This window comes from Egretta garzetta, unplaced genomic scaffold (genome assembly GCF_000687185.1).
Source record: "Egretta garzetta isolate BGI_Z169 unplaced genomic scaffold, ASM68718v1 scaffold473, whole genome shotgun sequence".
NCBI classification, from domain to species: Eukaryota; Metazoa; Chordata; class Aves; order Pelecaniformes; family Ardeidae; genus Egretta; species Egretta garzetta.
Window position 1 is genome coordinate 1959838 of NW_009259319.1, and position 10931 is coordinate 1970768.

General features: G+C 36.0%; 1 long non-coding RNA gene across 1 annotated transcript in view; it reads left to right on the forward strand.

The window, feature by feature from the left end:
• The first annotated feature begins 3290 nt into the window (after positions 1-3290).
• The window catches only part of LOC118452049, a 17764-nt gene continuing 10123 nt past the window's right edge, over positions 3291-10931 (forward strand). The window contains exons 1-2 of the long non-coding RNA XR_004841680.1: positions 3291-3319; positions 4881-4887. This is a non-coding gene — a long non-coding RNA (uncharacterized LOC118452049). The remainder of the gene's footprint in view (positions 3320-4880; positions 4888-10931) is intronic.

Consider the following 10931-nt stretch of genomic DNA (forward strand, 5'->3'; position numbering starts at 1 on the left):
TTTCATGGTTTAAAAAAAGGCTTCTATTATTATTGCAGCAAACTTAAGATCTCCTTACCTTTTTTCCACATCCTCTTATTATGAATAAACATACAGAAGGTATATTGTGCTGCAACATATGCTTTAATTGACAATAATTTTTTAGGCTCATTTGCCATCTTTTTTTTTTTTTTCTTTCCATGATATTTCCAAAAAGAAAGGATTGAGGAGGAATCATATACACTAAATAGATCACACTATACAACCACATAAACCCCAGCATACATGAACTCTTGATAATTCAAGAAAAAGAAATTTTTTGACAAAATGTTTCCTGAAAATTTGTATTCCACAGCATGGAAGGAAGGCAATTTATATTCAGTGTTAATGACAATAATATGCAAAAATATGATGTCTGCTGAATTGAAAATAGTTTCTCTTAGCTTTTAGCCAAAAGGAGGATATCCCTGGCATATTTTGGAAGAAGTTGGATATATTTAAATTAATTGTGAGAAAGACTGAAGAAGATGGTATGCAGAAAAAAACACCTTTCTTTTTCTTGAGCCTTTCCAAAATATTTCATTTCTTTAAAAACAATTTTGTACTTCAGAAAAAAATTACTAATAGTACTAATGACTCATAACAGAGGAAATACATATAAATACGAAAGTATTACAGCAAATCATATTTCCCATTCATTTTTAAGATTAAATACTGTCACTGAAACAATGTATTTTGGTTAACATTACACTCATTGCTTTCTGAAACAGCTCTTGTTTTCTAAATTATAAGGGTGAAATAACTCATAGAATAGGAATTATTTACACTATACGTGTAACCACAGTTATTTTTAAAGTGAGGGAAGCATTTAAACACATGCATGTACTGAGAACAAAATACAATCCTATCTTTCTGAACTCAGGTTGACCTATATGGGTGTGCTGACACAACGTAATTATGATGAACAACCTCGTTATAGAATAAGGAAAGCTTCCTGTGGCTGTGCTGTTTTAGCAAATATCTGTACAATATCAATTGGACAAATGTCCTCCACAACTAAAAAAATTAATGTTATAATAATCTGTTATTAGAATCGATAACTTTTATTATTCATAATGCATGAAGTGCTAAGATGAACCTGTTGTGCAATAAATTTAGTGGTCTGTCACTTAATACAATATGATTTTATAATATTGCTAATGTGCACAAAACATTCCAATATAGAATATTGGCACACATTAGATTTATGATAAATTTAAGGTAGGGACAAATCTAGGCTAAGTCTTCATGTTGCTCAAGTGAGGTCAGGAAAATCAATATTGTTCATAATGTGACACAGAAGCTTAAGTGAGACACCTTGCAAATTAGAGGATGCACTTCTCTATTTACCCTAAGGGGTTGTTTTTGTTTTTTTAAACAGACATATTCTATGACTTCTAAGGCATCTAATAAAAATTATTGTGACATTTTAAATCCTTCCAATGGATACAGTATGCACATAATTAAGATCAACAAAATGATCTGCAGTAACTATTTGAAAACTATTTCATTTTCAGTTTACTTCAAATTCACCATTTGCCTTTCAGATATAACCATAAAATAACAGAACAGACACAGATCTGAAACAAGTATAGGTTTATAGCCCCAAACCACAACAAGTAGAATGCAAGTACATGGACAGAAGTTGAGAACTCCGCTTTCCTTCATGTTTTCTTCTATGGAACAATCCTACCTTACCTACAGGCTTCAGATGGAGAAAAAAATGGAATGAACGTAGCTAGTGAGATTAACTGCAAGGCTATCTAGCACTAATACAACCTCTATGCTTTATGCCAGGTTTTCAGAGAAATTTCTTTTGTAACACCCTATGACTTTGTACCTCCATTAGGACCTTAGGTTTGTTGCAGTCAATACAATAAACCTGGAGTTTTCCTAATGGTCTGTAAGAGGACAATGAAGTTCTGAAAAACTGGAATATTCCATGAAAACTTCTGATTTAATGTCTTACCTTGGTGTACAAAAGAGGTACAAAAACAAGAGACATAAGGAAAAACTCAGAAATTCTGGGTTTCATTCAGCTCCACAAACTCTACAAAATATGGAAGTTAAATAATATCACCAGTATCTTTGGCATACACTATAACATCAAAAAGAATAAACATCAGTCCCACATCTGTAAGAAATATCAGGAAAAGTAACAACTTAACTGGGAATAACCAGTTTAAAGAGTCTGTCAATATTCTCATGGTTTTATAGGCTGCAAGTCCAACTCATACCACATATTTTTTGAGAGTCTCTGCAAGTTCAAGACTGTTAAACTGATTGTCTTCAAAATGATCCTAAAAATCAAGTCCACATGAAATCCTCCAGATGAATTAGGAAAAAAAAAAAAAAAAGACCACGTAAGTATTTCCCTCATTACCATATCACTCTGGAAGGTCTGTGGTAATTACTCTTAGTTTCCTTCCTATTAGCTTTTTTTTTTAATGTCTGTGCCTTGCTTCCATTTAGAATAGAGTGTCCTTAGGACACAGACTAGATTGCTTTATTTATCTGTGGTGGGGTCATACTGGTTACCATATAGCTTTTTTTTTTTTAATGTTACAACAGTACTTAATTTTACTTAAGTATAATATTAATAAAGTAGGTAGGAACTTACCAGGCAAGGATAACACTATTTCTGTTTCTTGCCCATTCTGGTAAATGCATCAAAATCATATGCCGTGATTAAACTCAGAGGCAATGGGAACTTTTAACTCCAGGTATTGAAAATCTATTTTTCATGCATGCAGTGTATTCCCCTGAGTAGTAATTATAATTTAGGAAGTTCAAGTAGAAGCATGTATATCATTCCTTCTGCCAAAAGCACTCTGGTAAATCTTTGTTCTTTTGACCTGAAACCCTTGACTCAGTCCTGAGAAGTCCACAGTATGTTATTAGGTTGGAAGCATACTGTAAACTCTCATCTGCTTTCATAACAGGATTGTATGCCTTGCTTGAGCTTTCTTACAAATATCTTTAAGTATACTACACAATATAGTATCAAATTTACAGTGCAAGGTCATGCAGTAAAATCATAATAAAGTGGATTCTAACAGCTTTTGCAGTTTCTTCCTCTAAAAAGAAACTCACACTCAAAATATCTTTTTGCAATGTGACTTGGGTTACCATGTTTTGAATTTATGTTGGCCTGACAATGACACTCATAACTTTTTTCACCACTGTTTTCATGTCAGTTCACAACTGGTATAATCTAAGCCCTCTTTTATAACTGCTTTTTTCATATACTTCCTCTTAGGTTTACACTGGGGTGACTCAGACTTGCCATATGGAGTCTGGGGTTTTTTTTGCTTTTCATTTGTGTAAGATTGCATCCATCAGTGAAGAAACAGAAGAATATTGAGTAAGTGGGACAATGTCATTTTTCTGCACATGCAACAAAGAGGTATTGAACATGATGGATGTTTGGAAAAACATCTGTACTACTTCTGTTGTCCCTTGGCTCAGTTGTCAATTCACAGAAAGACACTGCTACCTTCATGAAAGGCACATAATAAAAGTTTGACAGTAAGAAGCTGGATCCTCCCACAGATAGAATCCATGACAAAAAATAGCCATATGTCAATAGCCATTGACAAGTTTCCATGGGATTCCCTGATAAATTTACATCCAAAACTGTATCTTCATTTTTGTAAGAATTATTCTGGTTGGACTCAACTTATGTAGACAATTGACAACTTGTAAGACAGGCAACACCAGAAATTTTGCTGCCTGTGAGCTTTTAATTTAGTCTTCTGGTGTATGATTATGACTAGGAACAGATGAAAACTTGCAGATGAATAAATTCCTGAATATGCAGTGCAGGCCATTGTAAAGTATGCCCAGTTTTCACCTCAGTCTCCTCTGACAAAAAAGAGATGACGACAGAGTGGATGAAAATTGTGAATATTGCATTTTACTTTTTGAAAGAAAAGCGCTGCTTTCAGCCTGAAAGTACAATTAATTCAAAATTTTTTCTCATCTCATTTTGAAATGGGGGAAGTATTTAATTTTATTTAAACAAAACACTCAAATCCAGAATTAACAATACTGCCACAGAAATAAGTTACTTTGGCCAGTGTATTTTTCATTACTGTTATGGGTTAGACTACAGGTAGTTGAAGATGAAAGATTAAGGTGACACTGTAACGTTTTTTTCAGTTTCTGCATAAAAATACTATAGAATTAGCTGAAATGTGAAAAACATAAACTCCAAACACTGTTGTGATAGAATGCTGGAGAAAGAGTTATCTATTCCAAGACAGACTGATCCACCATCATGAAGAAACTGAATTATGCAGGTGTACTACAGGGCCAAAAGACTAAGCAGAGTGTAGAACCTGTATTTTGAGGATGGTTTTGGAGAGAAAGCAGTCTGGGCTGAAGTGCTGAGCAAAACACATTGCCTTATTGATTTCTTCTTTTTTCAAGATACAGGATTTTTACTTTGATTTTTTTTTTCAGTTAAACTTGGCTGCATCTGCAGAATTCCTGACTCTCTCATCACTTTTTCCTCTCAACAAAAATGTCCTGTTTTACTTGAAATTTTGGGTAGTTATTCAAGTCAAATAGTACTTTCAAAGCACATCCAGAGACTGCATGTGATCTGAATTATGTTGTCAAGAACAAAGTTTCTGAGAGCAATGAGCTCAAAGGTCAAGTAACACGAATGCTAGTTTACCCTAAGAAAGGACACAGTGAATTTTTCACCTTACTGTGATTGAAAAGAGGGGAGAGAACAGCTCAATACTTTGACATTTTGCAGAGAAGTTTCTTCTTCTCTGTACCTGTAAAGTTCTTTCTCATAAGATCCCTTTAATAATCCATACTAACACAACTAAAACCTGTTGGCAGACCTGCAGATACACTGTGTTTGTACACTGAAAAAAAAATCATAGTGAAAGTGATAATAAAGGGGATTCCTTTTAAAGCTTTTATTCAACACTACTGATATTAGTGCTACTGTCATGGCACCCATCTCATCATACATGTAAACTTTTATAGTGCTTCTTTCTCCACACACAGCTACCAAGGCAGGACAAGAGAGAGTTAGTGGCACTAACCAAGTTCTTTCCAATATGGGCTAACTCTCTAAAGAGCAACTCTTAGCCAAACCAAGAAAAGAAAAAGACTGGTTATTAGGACATATGAAGAAAAACCTGTTGTTCTGATGCTCTATTTCAGAAAGCAGAAGCAAAGGAAGCAAAATTAATCTAATACCAGTAAACTCTGAATTACTAGATAACCTCTGTCTCCTTGCTTCTAGTATCAAATCATTCTTCAGGCTGGTCTTGAAATAAAGTATCTTCTTTTTTTTTTTTTTTTTTCTTTTCAAAAATGAGATGAAAATTTCTAAATGAACTTGGTTGGAAACACCTTCTCTTTGGTATTCTGGCTCACCCCAGATGTATTTTTAGAAAGAAAAGGAAGTTACTGTGCCCACATAGTATGAAGTTTCGCCCAATGTATAGTCCGATAGCTAGAAGCAAGACCATCTTAACAGTGCATATTGTATTATGATCTGAAAAATATTGTATTTCTTATAATATATTAGACTAGATAGATGCAATTTCTCGCAATTTTCTGAGACTAGCCAAATTTATGATATCAAGTATGCAGCTGTACAACTAATAAGGGCGAAGCAAACTCAGCTATCATTTCCAACTGGTAGTACTGAATGGAAACAAATGTACTGAGACACCTGAGATAGTCACACACAGAAGCAATCTCTGAAAACATTTACAAGTTAAGCAGCTACTGTGGGACATTGAATTTACATCAGAAAGACAAGCACCTGAAATCCCTGTGATGCTTACTGTGTCTGACTAAGTTTTTGTTGAAGCCTAGAAAGCTTCTTGTCCTTTTCTTCAGACTATAAACAAAAAGGGAAGCTCAATAAGGAGGCTGGGATGAGGCACCAAGATACTCTTCAGCATACTAATTCGGTGGAGCATGTAGGTAGCTAAACATTTCATAACAATTTTTTGTCAGTTTCTGAAAACCACATCTTACCTTTAAACTCCAATGAATGGGTTTTGGCTGCTCTTTAAATTCATTTGAGAGGGATTAAATTTATCTACTTAAATAATAAGTCAGCTGAATAATTAAGTTGAAAAGTGATGGGTTTTATTCATATGCCATTGATGGATATGATTCATAAGCATTTGTCACTCATTGTGGGAAAATTCTCAATCAGTAGCATGAATGTGTTGATGAACTAATCAATCAGTCTTTCACACATCTTTAAAACCCACAGCAACAATATCAACAATACTTAATTGTTAAAAGGTAACTCCACTGAAACCTAACAAGTGTGAGAATTTTCTTAAAATAAAGCTAATTTAAAATATGAAGATAAACAGGAAAACACTCAAACTTTCATAGTGAAACTGACAAATTGCGTTGTAACTCAGTTCTGACTGAAAAATAGTAATGAGTTTTTCCTCACCTCTAACTGTTAATCTTACTAACACAGCATATCTATTTTTAAGAAGTAGCAGTACACGTTGGCATTCATACTCTCAACCATTTGATGGTTATATACTTCCTAAACAATACTGTGGAAAGGGAGTAGCAGCCAGCAGCAAGCAGATGGGTGGATTTTAGTCTTTAGCCACCGAAGACTTCTACAGTGAAAACCAATTTACATGTCTAATCAAACTATGATATTACCAGTTATCTTTGTCATGATTTCTCACTTTAAAACTTGTCTTCAAATTTTAGGCTCCTGCTTTTAAAGTTAAAACCTACTCCTACTTCTCAGGAAAGCTGTTTGATGTATTAGTCACATTCTTCAGAAATTTTCAGCCCCCTATCTTTATGGCATAGTCACAAAAGTCAGCCAAGCACAACAAAAGCAGAATGTGCCTGTTAGTATCCCTCCAGTTTTATATTCTCATATAAGCTAGACTGTGAACCTTGGTTCCTAATCCTAGACAACCTATTTTCCTTCACAAAATCAATTTGATGGTTTCAACTGAATCCATCTTTGGTGCTATGCACCGGTCAAGTTCACAAAATTGCTATCATAACTCATTTCATTTGTCAATTTTTAACCAAAGAAATAGCTCAAACAGAGCTAGTGTGATAACTGAACTACCTCTCATCCTGTCCTCTACAAAGCACAGTTATTTTAAGTGAGCATTGACCAAGGTCACCATTAAACCGGTAGAGAAAATCCTTGTATACCAAACACCTTTCTAATCACCTTATGTAAAGAGTGGATAAAACACAGAAAACTGGTTTTCATCTTTTTGTGATTGCATTTGGGTCAACATTAAGATTGGTGAACAAGAGTTTCCACCTGAGGAAATAAAGTGCAAAATGTCTGTCAGACGGGAAGTCTACAGGGGCAAATACTACTAAGGTGCAGGTATTGAACCAGACATGCCACAGTAACAGGAAGAAACAATACAAATCGCATCTGAAAAAAACGTTGAAGTGTGGGTTCTGAAAAAAAGATGAAGTTCATCTGGAAAGATGAACTATGGGTTCTTTTTTTTCCTCCCAGTTTGTATACCAAATTCCAGCATGCTGAATAATGAACACATTTTTATTTTAAATGCAACAGCTGCCAAACATTCTAGCTGCTTGGGAAATGCCAGGAAAAAAATGTTGTTTTACAGAAAGCTTCCTAACAAACGTATTCTTTCAATAATACTGTTGATATAGCTACTAGAAATGTATGGTGAGAAATAAGACAAATTCTCTAAGTTAGTCACTTGTTTTAGCCATAAACAAGTTCCTGATTGACATTACTAAATAGGAACTCAGTTTATGCTGATGTATGTCATACAAGAACTAAAACATCTTCAAATCTGAAATCTCCCAAATATACCTCCAAATGTCCCAGCTTGTCCAACATCAGCAGGCTACATTGTGGGATTACATCTCTTGTATTTCCATGTTTTCACAAGTCACTGTGGCAGTAGAAAAGACAAAGAAAAGGTTATATCTTACAGAGCATTGGAAAAAACTTTTTTCATATTTGTTTTGTCACAGAATTGCTATTCACTTATGCTTATCTAATTGACATCATTGACACAAAGCCTTCCCACAGCACTCCTTAATTTTGTCCCCCCATTGGCCTTAAAAGTAAGGAAGAGTATTTAAATTACTAGTAGAGTTTTGCTGAACCCAGAGACAATTCACTGACTACAGCTCTTCACATCTTCATGTTTCCCTTCTGTGTATTTCCATACCTTTTCTCCTTGTGTGTGTCAGGCCTACAGCAGAAAATACTGAGCAAACAAAGCTTTTTGGCATGAGCCTTTGGGTATGTCATGCAGCACCAAAAATGTCTCAAAGATGTATTGCAGAAAAAGTTTGACTGTGCCATCCTGCCATCAGGGCAGCATATATGGGACACTTCCTCTTACTTCATTCAAGATCTCCTAGCTGTACAGCACTTCGCAAGTTCCCACTCAAATTTTCCAGATCAGTTATCACTCCTAGGATGATTTTTGTCCACCCAGAAGGAAATTTTTGAACCGTTTTTTTCCATTTATGTCCAAGAACATGGCTAAGGGGACTATGACTCTGATTTTCAAATGCAAAATTCTTATAATGACCACATCATTTGACAGAATGTTTTTCTGCTACTTCCTTCTGAACCAAAATTAGCTACTTCCTTTTTTTTTTTTTTAACCAAGATGCTCTCTCAGCCATTTTCTCTAAAGTTGGCCAAATTTGTCTGAATTAGAAGTGTCTGAAAGATTGAAGTCTACCTGTGTTCAGCAGCAACGTATTAGAACTTAGCAGTGAAATTCCCCACTGAACACCACCTTCCTTGTATTTTCCACAGTAAAGATGACAAATACAGACCTAATTTTCTGTGCTGGTCTGTACAAAAGAACCACATAAGCCTTAGCTCAGCTGTCTCCATTTTCTGACTGTTACTTCCTGTCCTCTAATGCCCCTGAGCTCTTAGCATTCATTTAATTAATTCAGTAAATAACTCTTTACTATTATAATTATGTATTTCATATATATAATAAAATTAAGTTAAATTTATAACAGCATTATCTAGATTGCACTTCAGTTATTCAATAAATACAAAAATGGTTAAAATAATCAGATTAACCATTTAAATGAATAAGGAAGGCACATTTTGCACACAGAAAACATTGTAGTCAATGGATCCATTAATACATTAAACTCTGTATCACGATTTATGTATTAATGCTTCTGCATGAGCACATCAAAAATAATGGAATTTAATGAGGAGGTAAGAGTCAACAAAATGATTTTGCATTAATAAGTTATTTGCCAGAGCCATGAACTAATATGAGATTTACATATGTAAGCTTCCCCATTCCAACATGGAACAATAAATTGATGAGAGCAAGAAAGGCAACATACTGCTAGTGCCAGAAGCAAGGTGTAACTAGCTAAACACAGTGGCCTCAAACCCACATGTGCACTTACCAATTTTAAACTATTTGCCCCCATCAGAGAATTAAAGCACAGAAATACAAGAGAGATTCAGAAAGCAGATAAATTAATACAGAGAGGCTGTGGAGGCATGAGAAAAGCCTTCTGGCTAAATAACAACACTAAATCATGTCAGCTTTCTGTGACCAGGAATGTAGAAATCAATGTCAGAATTCAGCTGCAATTTATTCAGGGGCAGGGGACCAAAACAAGTGAACAGGAGTTTGAGGACAGCTTCCAGGGAATAAGAAAATTCTCAAAATGCAGACTGAAAAAAGCCTGAAGAACCCAATTACCTGACAGTACCTGCCCTGGAGAGTGCTCTGTTTGCCTGGAGGCAAGGGAGAAGAGAGGTTGTGAGCTGACCCATTGCACTGGGAATCCTAGAGCAAGCCACTTGCTTAGATGCTCACCCCAAATCATTTTTTGAAATACATTTTTTGAAATGGCAGCACCTTTTGCCCTCTCAGGGAAGCCCTGCTGGAGGAATAGAGCTGATAGCAACTACTTCTCTACCCCAGATGCATCAAGAACAGTGTCTCCGTAAGCAGTGAAGTCATGTGAACCCATTCAGCCTCTTCAGTTTTCTCAGATTGTCAGGTTGAGCCTGGCCCTCAAAGGGTTTCAAAGGAGTATAAAGTACTTCTAGAAGTCTGCTGGTATTAAAGTGGTACTAAGACCTACAGACGTGACATTTTGATTTGGGATGGGGCGGGTGGGGGACCACAGTAGAAGATGTTGGTCAGAGATCCCAAGGAGCTTTGGAAAGAACTGCTGAATAAGCAGTAAGAAATCGCAAAGTTAAAACAGAGTGAAACAGGAGGATGTTTAGTTAAACATAAGTATCTCTTGCTTCATGTCACTGCTGGTGAATATGTACCAATGGATTAGAGAAACAGAGCTTACTGGGAATAAATAGGGGAGATATATATATATATATGTGCATGCATGCAATATGCATATATATATATTACATCACATAATCACAGAATCGCAAGGGTTGGAAGGGACCTCGGGAGATCACCTAGTCCAACCCCCCCGCTAAAGCAGGTTCACCTAGAGCATGTTACACAGGACTTCATCCAGGCGGGCTTTGAATATCTCCAGAGAAGGAGACTCCACAACCTCCCTGGGCAGCCTGTGCCAGTGCTCTGTCACCCTCAGAGTAAAGAAGTTTTTTCTTATGTTCAACTGAAACCTCTTATGTTTCAGTTTATACCCATTGCCCCTTGTCCTGTCGCTGGACACCACTGTAAAGAGACTGGTTCCATCCTCGTGACTTCCGCCCTTAAGATATTTGTATGTGTTGATGAGGTCCCCTCTCAGTCTTCTCTTCTTCAGGCTGAACAAGCCCAACTCTCTCAGCCTTTCCTCATAGGGGAGATGCTCCAGCCCCTTAATCACCCTAGTTGCTCTCCTCTGGACTCTTTCTAGGAGTTCTCATCTTTCTTGAACTGGGGAGCCCAGAACTGGACACAGTA